Raw genomic sequence first — 10,966 nt, 5'->3', positions numbered from 1 at the left:
CAATTTTAAAGTCTCTGCACTGGCTACCTATTAGGTTCCGCATCAGCTACAAAATAGCACTTCTTACCTATAAGGCACTTAACGGTTTAGCTCCTGCGTACCTAACTAGTCTTCTACCACGCTACAATCCATCACGCTCCCTAAGGTCACAAAACTCTGGACTGTTGGTAGTACCTAGGATAGCAAAGTCCACTAAAGGAGGTAGAGCTTTTTCACATTTGGCTCCCAAACTCTGGAACAGCCTTCCTGATAACGTTCGGGGTTCAGACACACTCTCTCTATTTAAATCTAGATTAAAGACACATCTTTTTAGCCAAGCATTCAAATAATGCATCTCATAAACTTTTTCTGCAGCTATATCTGATCAAATGTTCATTTTAATCTTTTAGCTCTGGTTTAACAAACCTTCCTTTTCTTAGTTTGAACAGCAGCTACGCTAATTATGTTCCTATTTGTTCTCTGTTTTTGCCATGGGATTGACATCCCATGGTAACTAGGAATTCACAAGCTCCAGTGTGGATCCAGAACACTTAAGAAGAGATGATGTCAACCCCTCAGAGGACTTCAGATGATGCCAACCCTGAAAACATACAGCACTACCAAATTCTGCTACAAATTTATAGTGTTCTTTGTCTGTTTGATTACGTCATTAATTGATCTTTACCACACATCTCTACCATATGTACATCAAGCTACTACTACATATATTGTAAAAATGTCAATTTGGTGTAAAGCTGCTTTGCAACGATATGTATCGTGAAAAGCGCTATACAAATAAATTTGAATTGAATTGAATTGAATTGTGATACAATACATTATCTCGTGAGAAAGCTTTAACACGTATTTATCTTTCCATAACCATGAGGAGAGCATGTCGTTGTGTTGCAAAGCTTTATGAATTATTAAAAAAAATCTACTGGTGGTTAAGTACGTTTTGTAGTTTTTTATTAATGTGGTTGAGTTGTACTTGTTTGACATGAAGGAAAAGGAAGAAATAATGCGCACATTGTCAACTGAAACGTAGTTTGAGTTTGGCTAAAATTAGCTAGTGTGCTAAAAGTTTTTTTTTAAATAATGCTTGAACAACAAATACATAACTAAAGTGCCACACTGTAAATTCCAATAGCTTTGCTGACTCACATATAATTAGTAAACTTTACTCAAATATTAAAAAATATACCTCTTACAAGGTTTTGTTGAGTTACAGTTAATTGCAGGGTAAGTAAAACAATTTACTTAGTAGTTTTAGTGATGTTTACTTGCAACACTTAAGTAGCAACAAAGGAAACAATGACGTTACTGCACCAGTGAGTGGCAGCAGTGCACCCAAGAGTAATAAATAAGAAGAAAGAAGAAGAAGAAGCAAGACTTGTCAGAGCATGCATAATAGGATTTGTGCACACTCAGTTTCTGAACTGGTGAATTGGCGCCCATTTTGCAGAAGATGAAGAAAGAAGCAGCGGCCAGACTACCGATGTTTTTAACATCTGAAGCTTCGTTACGTTTTTAAAGAATAATAAGGTAAGTAATCAAGCAAGCAACTTGTATGTGAATGTTTCTTTTCTGCTTGTCCTTTTTTTTTTTTTTTGCCAATCTAATACATATTTACCAAAGAATTATGATATTATACGGTGCTAGAAGAACACAGTCTGACCACTTAAAACTAGCAGGTACCACAAATGGTAAAAAAAAAACAAAACAAAAAAAAAACTATTTTGCCTTTTTCCAATTGGATATGTTGTATAGTTTTGTATTTTACCCCGAACTGAAAAACCGAATGTTTTATTTCCATGTTAAAAGTAGAAATTAAGATGTGAAGTGAAGGGCTAGCCAAGATTATCTCTTACAAGTGGCTTGTGATTGATGTGAATAAAGATTTTGAAATATATGCTTGTCGTTAATCGATTTAATGATTAGTGTAATCGTTTGCAGTGTTTCCTCTATGATTTTATGAAACTGTGGTGCTTTATTATTAGTAGTAACGTTAGTATTTTTGTGTTCGTTATTAAAATTTGCTATTGTAATGTCTAGTCCATTTTTTAAAAATACACTGTGTGCAGAATTATTAGGCATGTTGATGTTCTGCTCATATTTTTTTCCCAAACACATTTTACCAATTCCAAACCACATCAGTCTTAACTACTGTTAATTTTGTATTTAATCATTTATATGTGATATATAATTGTCCGTGAAGGCTGGAAGTGAAAAACTCCTTATATTCAGGTGTGCATAATTATTAGGCATGTTTTCTTTTACAGATAAAATGAGCCAAAAAAGATATTTAACCCAGACTGAAAAGTCCAAATTATTAAATGCCCATGAGAAGAATGCAATACTAATGCATTACAAGAATTTGCAAAGTTAAGGCTTGACCATTGGACAGCGAAATGCTTGTTGAGTCTGCGTGGTCAGAAAAACAGGTGGAGAAGAAAAGATGCATGTTAACTGCAAAAGAATTAGGAATTAAGGTGAAGAATTAGGTGTGACACCATCAGGAACCGTTTAGTCTCCAGCACCACCATTTTCCAGAACTGCAACCTACCTGGAGTCTTCAGAAGTACAATGTGTCAGGTTCTCAGAGACTTTGCTTGGTAAAAAAATCCTAAAAAATGCCCCTGACTTAATAAGAATAACAAGCTGACGTGTTGTGAAATACTGAAGACAGTTTTTTTTATAGGCTTTATAGACAGATAAGTTGAGAGTGACTCTTGAAGGACAAGCATCACATTCTCTTGTACCTCTGATTCAAGAATTTATCTTCCAGAATCTGGCAGTAAGTTTTGGGAGTTCATTTTATTCCATCTCTGCAAGTCAGACTTTTCAGGATAGGAGACTAAACATGAACTCCCAAAACTTACTGCCAGATTTTGGAAGATAAATTCTTGAATCAGAGGTACAAGAGGATGTGATGCTTGTCCTTCAAGAGTCACTCTCAACTCATCTATCTATAAAGCCTATAAAAAAAAAAAAACTGTCTTCATGTATTTCACAACACGTCAGCTTGTTATTCTTATTAAGTCAGGGGCATTTTTTAGGATTTTTTACCAAGAAAAGTCTCTGAGAACCTGACACATTGCACTTCTGAAGACTCCAGGTAGGTTGCAGTTCTGGAAAATGGTGGCGCTGGAGACTAAACGGTTCCTGATGGTGTCACACCTAATTCTTCACCTTAATTCCTAATTCTTTTGCAGTTAACATGCATCTTTTCTTCTCCACCTGTTTTTTCTGACCATGCAGACTCAACAAGCATTTCGCTGTCCAATGGTCAAGCCTTAACTTTGCAAATTCTTGTACTGCATTAGTATTGCATTCTTCTCATGGGCATTTAATAATTTGGACTTTTCAGTCTGGGTTAAATCTCTTTTTTGGCTCATTTTATCTGTAAAAGAAAACATGCCTAATAATTATGCACACCTGAATATAAGGAGTTTTTCACTTCCAGCCTTCACTGACAATTATATATCACATATAAATGATTAAATACAAAATTAACAGTAGTTATTAAGACTGATGTGGTTTGGAATTGGTAAAATGTGTTTGGAAAAAAAATATGACCAGAACATCAACATGCCTAATAATTCTGCACACAGTGTATTAATCACAGTGTAACTATTCATTACATCGTTACACGTTTTTAGATTTTAAGCTATATTATAGTGGTAAGTATTTTCTGTAATGCTTGTAAAACATGAACATATTAAGGAATGAATGCATTTATAATTTGCAGATTAGGCAGAACTTCCTTTTAACTAAACTTTTTTTTGTCCTTTTTAGAAGAAGTGCTTCTGGTAACTGCCTCCTGAGTGGTCTTCAATTCACAGATCTTGATACAATTGAGGTGAGGACATTTTATTCTGAAGTAGTAGCAGTAGAGATTAATTTGTGAAAGTGTTGACTATGATGCACCTTAAGTATTATATTGAGAGACTAAAACAACTTAAAATATATCTCCACTTTAAATAATTTCTTGCAGATGCAGTGGAGCTGTAAGCATTGTATTTTTTCTGCAGACAAAAGGGGACAGTTGTTAAAACATTATCGTCTAAAACATGGAGGCTTCACTCGGCAACAGCCAGTACCATGTCTTCATAATGATTGCTTGTGCACTTTCAAATCTTTTAATGCACTAAAAGTACACTTATCTGTTTGGCACTGTCAATCTGACGGACAAGCAAGTATACCCAAAGTTGCGTTTCACTGCCAGTTATGTGAGTACATTGAGCCCTGCACTGAAGATGAGTTTTTTAGACACTTACGCAGCCATTTGAAACTTAAACAAAGTGTTTTATGTCCATACGAAGGCTGTCAGTTTCAGAGTAATGTGTATTCAACGTTTAATGCACACAAAAGCAGAGTACACAGTGGGAGTGCTACAACCCAATTTAAAAGTCAAATAATCTCAAACATTAAACAGCCAGGTGAATTGACTGATGTCGAAGGTGAGCTTTCTCTACAGGATGACATTGAGTTTGAAGAGTCTGTAGATGATGTACAGGATTTGGAAATTCAGCTGGAGCGTAATCTGGCTTCATTGTTTTTGAAAATGCAAGCAATACTGCACATATCTGAAAGTGCTGCACAAGAAGTAATTCAGCAGATCAACCAGATACAGTTGCTTTCGCAACCATTACTACAAAATGTAGTACAAAAAATTATCAGTCAGCACTGTGGTGATGTGGATAATTCCATAGTGAATGACATTGTAAGTGTAGTGTCCCAAAGCAATGTCTTGCTGAAATTTACCAATGCAGAAGGATCCCTGTGTACAGCCAAAAGGAGAGCATCGTATATACTACGAGAATTTCCAGTTGTTATGCCAGTTGAGTTTGCTCTTGACAAGGATCAATCATTTGTGTATGTCCCCATACTCAAAATGTTGCAGGCTTTGCTAAACAATCAGGAGATTTTGGATAAGGTGCTGCATGCAGAGGTGATGTCACCTGAAGGATACTACTCATTTAGAGATGGCTCTCATTTCAAAGAAAATGTTCTTCTGAATGCGGAGGAATGCAGGATTGCCCTTGGGCTATACATTGATGAGTTTGATGTGGCTAATCCAATTGGAACCTCCAAGAAAAAACACAAACTATGTGCCATATATTGGGTACTTGCTAATCTTGATTCCAAGTATCGTTCAGCTCCTCACTCAATTCAACTTGCACTTTTGTGCAAGGTTAACACTCTAAAAGAGCATGGCTATGATGAGGTTCTTCGTCCTCTCATTCAAGACATTGCAACTCTTGAGGAAAATGGTGTGTATGTTGGACAACTGGCAGAAAGTGTTAAAGGCACCATACTATATGTGGCAGCGGACAACTTGGGGGCTCACTCTTTAGCGGGGTTCCAGGAGAGTTTTGCAGCAGATTACTTTTGTCGGTTTTGTATGTGCAAACAAGATGACATGCAGGATAAAGAGGTCAGATCAGGTGTACTCCAGCCAAGCACAAGAGAGAACCATGAAGGCATGTGCAAGAGGTACTCCGTGACCATACTGCGGCCAAACATCATGGTGTTAAAAGAGGATGTCCACTGAATGAAAAACTGACACACTTTCATGTGGTGAATGGTTTTCCGCCTGACATTCTCCATGATTTTTTGGAGGGCATAGTCCCAGCAGAATTATCACTGTGCCTTCAGGATTTGATTACAAAGAAATATGTTTCTTTGGACTCTTTGAACGAGGCTATTAGGCAGTTCCCTTACACATTTTCAGATAAAGCTGACAAACCACAGACCATTCCAAAGACCTTCTTGAAGGGAAGCACAAATTTTTCAAGAAGGTTGTGCATGACACATGCAACTTCAAGAATGTAGCATGCACCTTGGCTGTAAGACACCAGAAAATGATGGCCTTCCATTTAGATTCTCCAACATTCTTCAAGCCTCCTTTGCAAATTGAAAAAGTGAGATCAGTTATGGTCACATCCTTCCCTGAAAATGTTCAGAGTTCGCTGCATCAGCAAAATGGCAAGCAGTCTACAGTGCTTGTTGCACCCTCTGCATGTGTTCATGGTGTCAAATACTGTGCAGATATGATCGTCTCTGTTGGCAGTTGTTCAGGTCTTCCAGAGTTCAGGCAAATAACACACATTGTGGTTATCAACACAGAAGTTCTGTTAGTCTGCAGGCTTTTGAGCTCCTGGTATACCGAACATTTACGTGCTTATGAGTTGTGCTTCAGTGGGGCAGGTTGTCTTGCAGTGACCCAGCTGTCTGAGCTCAATGATGTTTTCCCGTTATCTGCCTACCAAGTGAAAGGCAATATGTATGTGACACTAAATCGTTACATATTGTGCTAAATGACAGTACATCAAATGGGCACCAAAGTGATTGTTTTTTTTATTTGTTTGTTTGTTTTTTCTAGGACCATGGAAGGCTATAAAATAAGACTCATTCTAACTGAACAGGACATAAGGAAATTGTCACTGGATGCAAAACCAAAAACTGTTGAAGAGCTGAAGACAAAAATCCAAGAAAAATGCAATTTGCAGTATGACTTCAGTGTAATGTATGAAGACTCCGACTTTGACAATGCCTTCTGCAACCTTGAAGACATAGGAGACCTACCATCTACAAGAGCTACAGTGAAGGTAATTCCATTGCTTGTTACTGCCTCAACCACCAGCATGTCCGATGACTCCAGTGTATCCGAAGATACAGTGATTCTGCCTACACACAGCTCATCAACAAGACATGATCCATGGCCAGAGATTTTTGACATTCCAAGATTTCCTGTTGATGTGGAATTCAGACTCAGACAGGCCAATCTTCAAGACAAGACGTACCTGAATGTACCAAGAGACATGAAACATACTATTTTGGAAAAGCTTGCAGAAGAAATGTACAAATTTGAAGCCTATCCAAATGAAGAGCAGATCAATTCTGTGGCACTAGCGCTCGTAAGCAAACATCCCTGCCTTCAGGAACGAGGTTCACCGGATGGGTGTTCTGGCTGGAACCATAGCCTGAAATTCAAAATGGGAAACTATCGCACAAAACTAAGAAAAGCAGGCTTTGTAGAGTTTGGTGTAAATGGGGGTAAAACAGGTGGCCCGGGAATGGCGTCAAAAGGCTTGAAAAGGCCAAAAAGATATGAGGTAAATTACTTACCAGAGCTCCCTGAGGGGCAGGATGAAGACAGCCTAGAGGCTGCAAGAAAGCTCCTGGTTGAAGAAATGAAGAAACTGAACCCTAGTGCAAGTCTCATTGCATCAAAGATGGACCAGACCTTCTCAGTGCGAAGACATGAGATTGTGGACGCAGAAACTCCAGTGAAAGCATTGCAGGAGCAGTGGCCAGCTCTCTTTACAGAGAGACAAGTAAGTGCTCATACATTTAGTTTTCCACCATGTTAAACAGCATTTTTTTCAGGCTTGGCCTGGTAACCAGTGGGCTGACCATGCATAGACATTAGAGGTCAACCGATGTATCGGTTTTGCCGATTAATCGGCACCGATAGTTGATTCCCGGAACTATCGGTTATCGGCAAAAATCCACGCCGATAGTTTTTCCGGGTTGCGTCAGAGCTGAAGCGTCTGAGAACGGTCCGTTGTCCTTATACAGGGCGAGAGCCAAAATATCTATGGCAAGAGCGGCCTCTATAGGCGAAAATCACTGAAAAGCACGTGCTTTTGTTTTGACACGTAATACTGTTCGTTGCAAGGAGAGCGCAAGCTGCCTGGAGAGAGCGCGGTGCACGGACAACGCTGACACTTCAAATGCACGTTTAAAACACAGACAGCGAAAAGGTATGTATACAGTACACTACAGTACATGTTTTCATCTCAATATAAAGTAATTCATTTGTTGATTAGATTCTGCATTGGAGAAAGAACAGCAGTATGTTTGTCGGCAAGGCTGAGAGGACGCTAACATTAGCAGTACATCAAGCGGTTAAAATAATGTGGCAAAAATACACGCAAGTCCGACCCAAATGTTTAATGTCATGATTGTTACCATCAGGAATGCGTTCGATTTCAGTTCTTTTTATCTTCAGGCACAGGGTGCGATTTGTCGGGGGGATGGGGGGATCCGACTGGAGCGCTTCGAAACAGTGAATCTTTTTGCGACGCAGTGTTTTACTGATTCGGAGTTTCAAAAAGCTCTGTTGATACTTTGCTCACCTTCTCTATATAATTTATTTGTTGTTTGAAATGAAATCATTATAGGCCTAACTTACAGTGTTTTTTATTAAATTTGTTATCACGTAATACAGCTCCCTTCGTATTAAAACCATTTCATGACGTGACACTCATTATCTGGTTCTTGCCTAAAAAGACGGGTATATAATGAGCGTTGTTAACCGATTACACAAACAGTTTGGTCAACCTCTGCCTATGTAGAGAGAAAAAAGTTTTCAAAATAGAAGCAAATATAGTGGGAGACCACACATATAATATACATTTATATAATTATGTAACATTCATTTAATAATCTGACATTTAAAGATGACCACTTTAGGCATGACTTTGGATTTATGTGAAATGGTTAATGTTTTACAGTGACATTACATTTAACTGAGGTTAATAAATGCTTTAGATGTATTGTTTATTGTTTGTTCATTTCAACATTTACTAATATATTTTTAAATTAACTTTTGATCATTTTCATTTTATCTATTAAGATTTCATCTTCAATAATTTAATGTTTACCTTATTTTCAGATGGCAAAGGCTTTGAAGAAAGTGCCAGTGTGGGAGTATTTCACTGAAGTATCACCAGGGAAAGCACAGTGCAATATCTGTGACAAAATCATCAGCATGGGGGCATCAACGTCCACAAGTAAAAATACCACAAACATGTGGTCTCATCTAAAGCACATCCATCCAGAAGTCAGCGAAGAAGCAAAGAAAAAAAGGGACAAGAAAGATCCTTCTCAGCCATCAGTGTCTCAACTTTTTGAACACAAGACAGGGTGGAAGGACACAGATCCAAGGTCTCTTAAAATTGATGCAGCAATCATTGAAATGATTGCCATTGACAACCAACCATTTTCTGTGGTTTCAGATGTTGGATTCAAGAGACTCATGTCCCTTATGGAACCCAGGTACAGAATTAAAAATGAAAAGTTCTACAGAACAAAAATGTTTGAAGACACCTACTCAAGGGTTTTGACAAAATTCAGAAGTGAAGTGACGAAGGACAAGGCCCCATTTATGGCGTTCACAACTGACTGTTGGTCTGGAGCTATTTCATTTCTGAGGACTGGTCGACAAGGCAAGTGGTGCTAAATGTCAAGCCTATGATTGGATCACACTCAGCCAGTTACATTCAAGAAACCTTCCTTAACATATTAGAACGTGTTGTTCTTGTCCTAAGAGATGGGGGAGCAAACATGGTAAAAGGAATGAGGCTGGCTGAACTTCCTGATTTAAGCTGCACTGCTCACACCCTTCAGCTCATTGTAAATGAGGGCCTATCTAGTCAGAGAGCTGTTCTGGACATTATTGCCATATTGAAAAGCTGTGCAACTCACTTTGGCCATTCTGTATTGGCAAAACAGAGGCTGAGAGCCATTCAGGAGGAAGTGGGTGTGCCAGTGCACAACATCATCCAGGCTGTCCCAACTCGCTGGAACTCAACGCTTCACATGCTTCAACGAATGTATCCTCAGCAGGCATCAAAACTTTGTGCAAGACCATGCTTGACAGTCTGACAAGGCGGTTTTCCAAAGCAGAGGAGACAAAAATTCTTGTCCTAGCAACACTCCTTGATCCCAGATACAAGGCCCGTGCCTTTGCATCTGAAGAAACACTTGAGAAAGAAAAAAAATGGCTAAAAGATGAAGCTGAAGAGTTTGCCAAGCTCAGAGATGATGATCCATGCCCTCCACTAGAAGGACCTGAGCAGGATGAGGGTTTGGATCCAGAGACAAAGAAGCAGAAAATCCATCAGCCCACTTTAGTGGACACTCTGTATGCCAGGGTCCTTGGTGCCACAGCTGTCTCTCACGAGATGTATAGCTTTGAGACTGAGCTTGAGTGCTATTTGTCAGAGCCTGTCATTGAAAGAAGTGACATGCCTCTGCAGTGGTGGCAAAAAAATGAAACAAGATTTAAATCACTTTCACATCTGGCAAAGAAATTCCTGTGCCCCCCACCATCCACTGTGCCTAGTGAAGTTCAGTGAAGTGGGCATGCTTTATGAAGCCAGGAGGAGCCAACTCACTGGACACCATGCACACCAGCTCTGTTTTCTCCATTATAATTTGAGGCTTCTTAACTTTGAGTATTAAAATAGAACTAGAACTAGAACTGGACCATGTTACACTTGAATCTCTTGCAGTTCTTTAACAGGACTAGTTAAGTTTCTCCTGTTTCACAAGTTCAAATTTGTTGTTATTTGGAGTGCCTTTTATTATTCATTTTGTATGTAACTTTTTTTATTTATTTGGAGTGTTACTTTTTGTTTCAGTTTGAAAGCATGTCTTTAATTTACCTCAATATTTATTAACATATTCATATTTATTTCATATAGCACATTTTCATGATTCAGTACTGTTTTTTTGTTTGTTTTTTGTAATAATGTTCAGTACTATTTTACATGGAGTGTTGTGTTTTTATTTAGTTTTTGTTTTGTTTTTGTTTTTTATCCAGTATCCATTTTAAAAACTATCAGTTAATTAATCGGTTATCGGCAAGTACGGACCAACCTAGCTATCGGTATCGGTAAAATTCAATATCGGTCGACCTCTAATAGACATATATCTACACTGTGAACCAAGCTTCTTTATTCACTGTTTATTTTGCCTCTGTTGTAGGTGTTTGCAGAGTTCCACAGGATAGCCACCACAGATCTGCAGAGTGACTTTTTTGGATCGCTACACACAATGGTTTGTCACAATCTTCAAGTCCAAGAAAGGAACTGTTGGAGAGAAATTGGCTGAACTTATGCAACAAATTAATACAGCGGTGAGTTTACTGCAGCCTTAATTTTATTTATTGTTGTAAGTTGATCATGATGTTGCT

General features: G+C 38.4%; 1 pseudogene; it reads left to right on the top strand.

Moving 5' to 3' along the window:
• Positions 1–7,651: 7,651 nt before the first annotated feature.
• Positions 7,652–10,127, top strand: LOC127161646 (zinc finger BED domain-containing protein 4-like; annotated as a pseudogene).
• The last annotated feature ends 839 nt before the right edge of the window (positions 10,128–10,966 follow it).

The sequence above is a fragment of the Labeo rohita genome, unplaced genomic scaffold, assembly GCF_022985175.1.
Source record: "Labeo rohita strain BAU-BD-2019 unplaced genomic scaffold, IGBB_LRoh.1.0 scaffold_703, whole genome shotgun sequence".
In the NCBI taxonomy this organism is placed as follows: Eukaryota; Metazoa; Chordata; class Actinopteri; order Cypriniformes; family Cyprinidae; genus Labeo; species Labeo rohita.
This window is presented reverse-complemented; position numbering and strand designations above follow the sequence as displayed.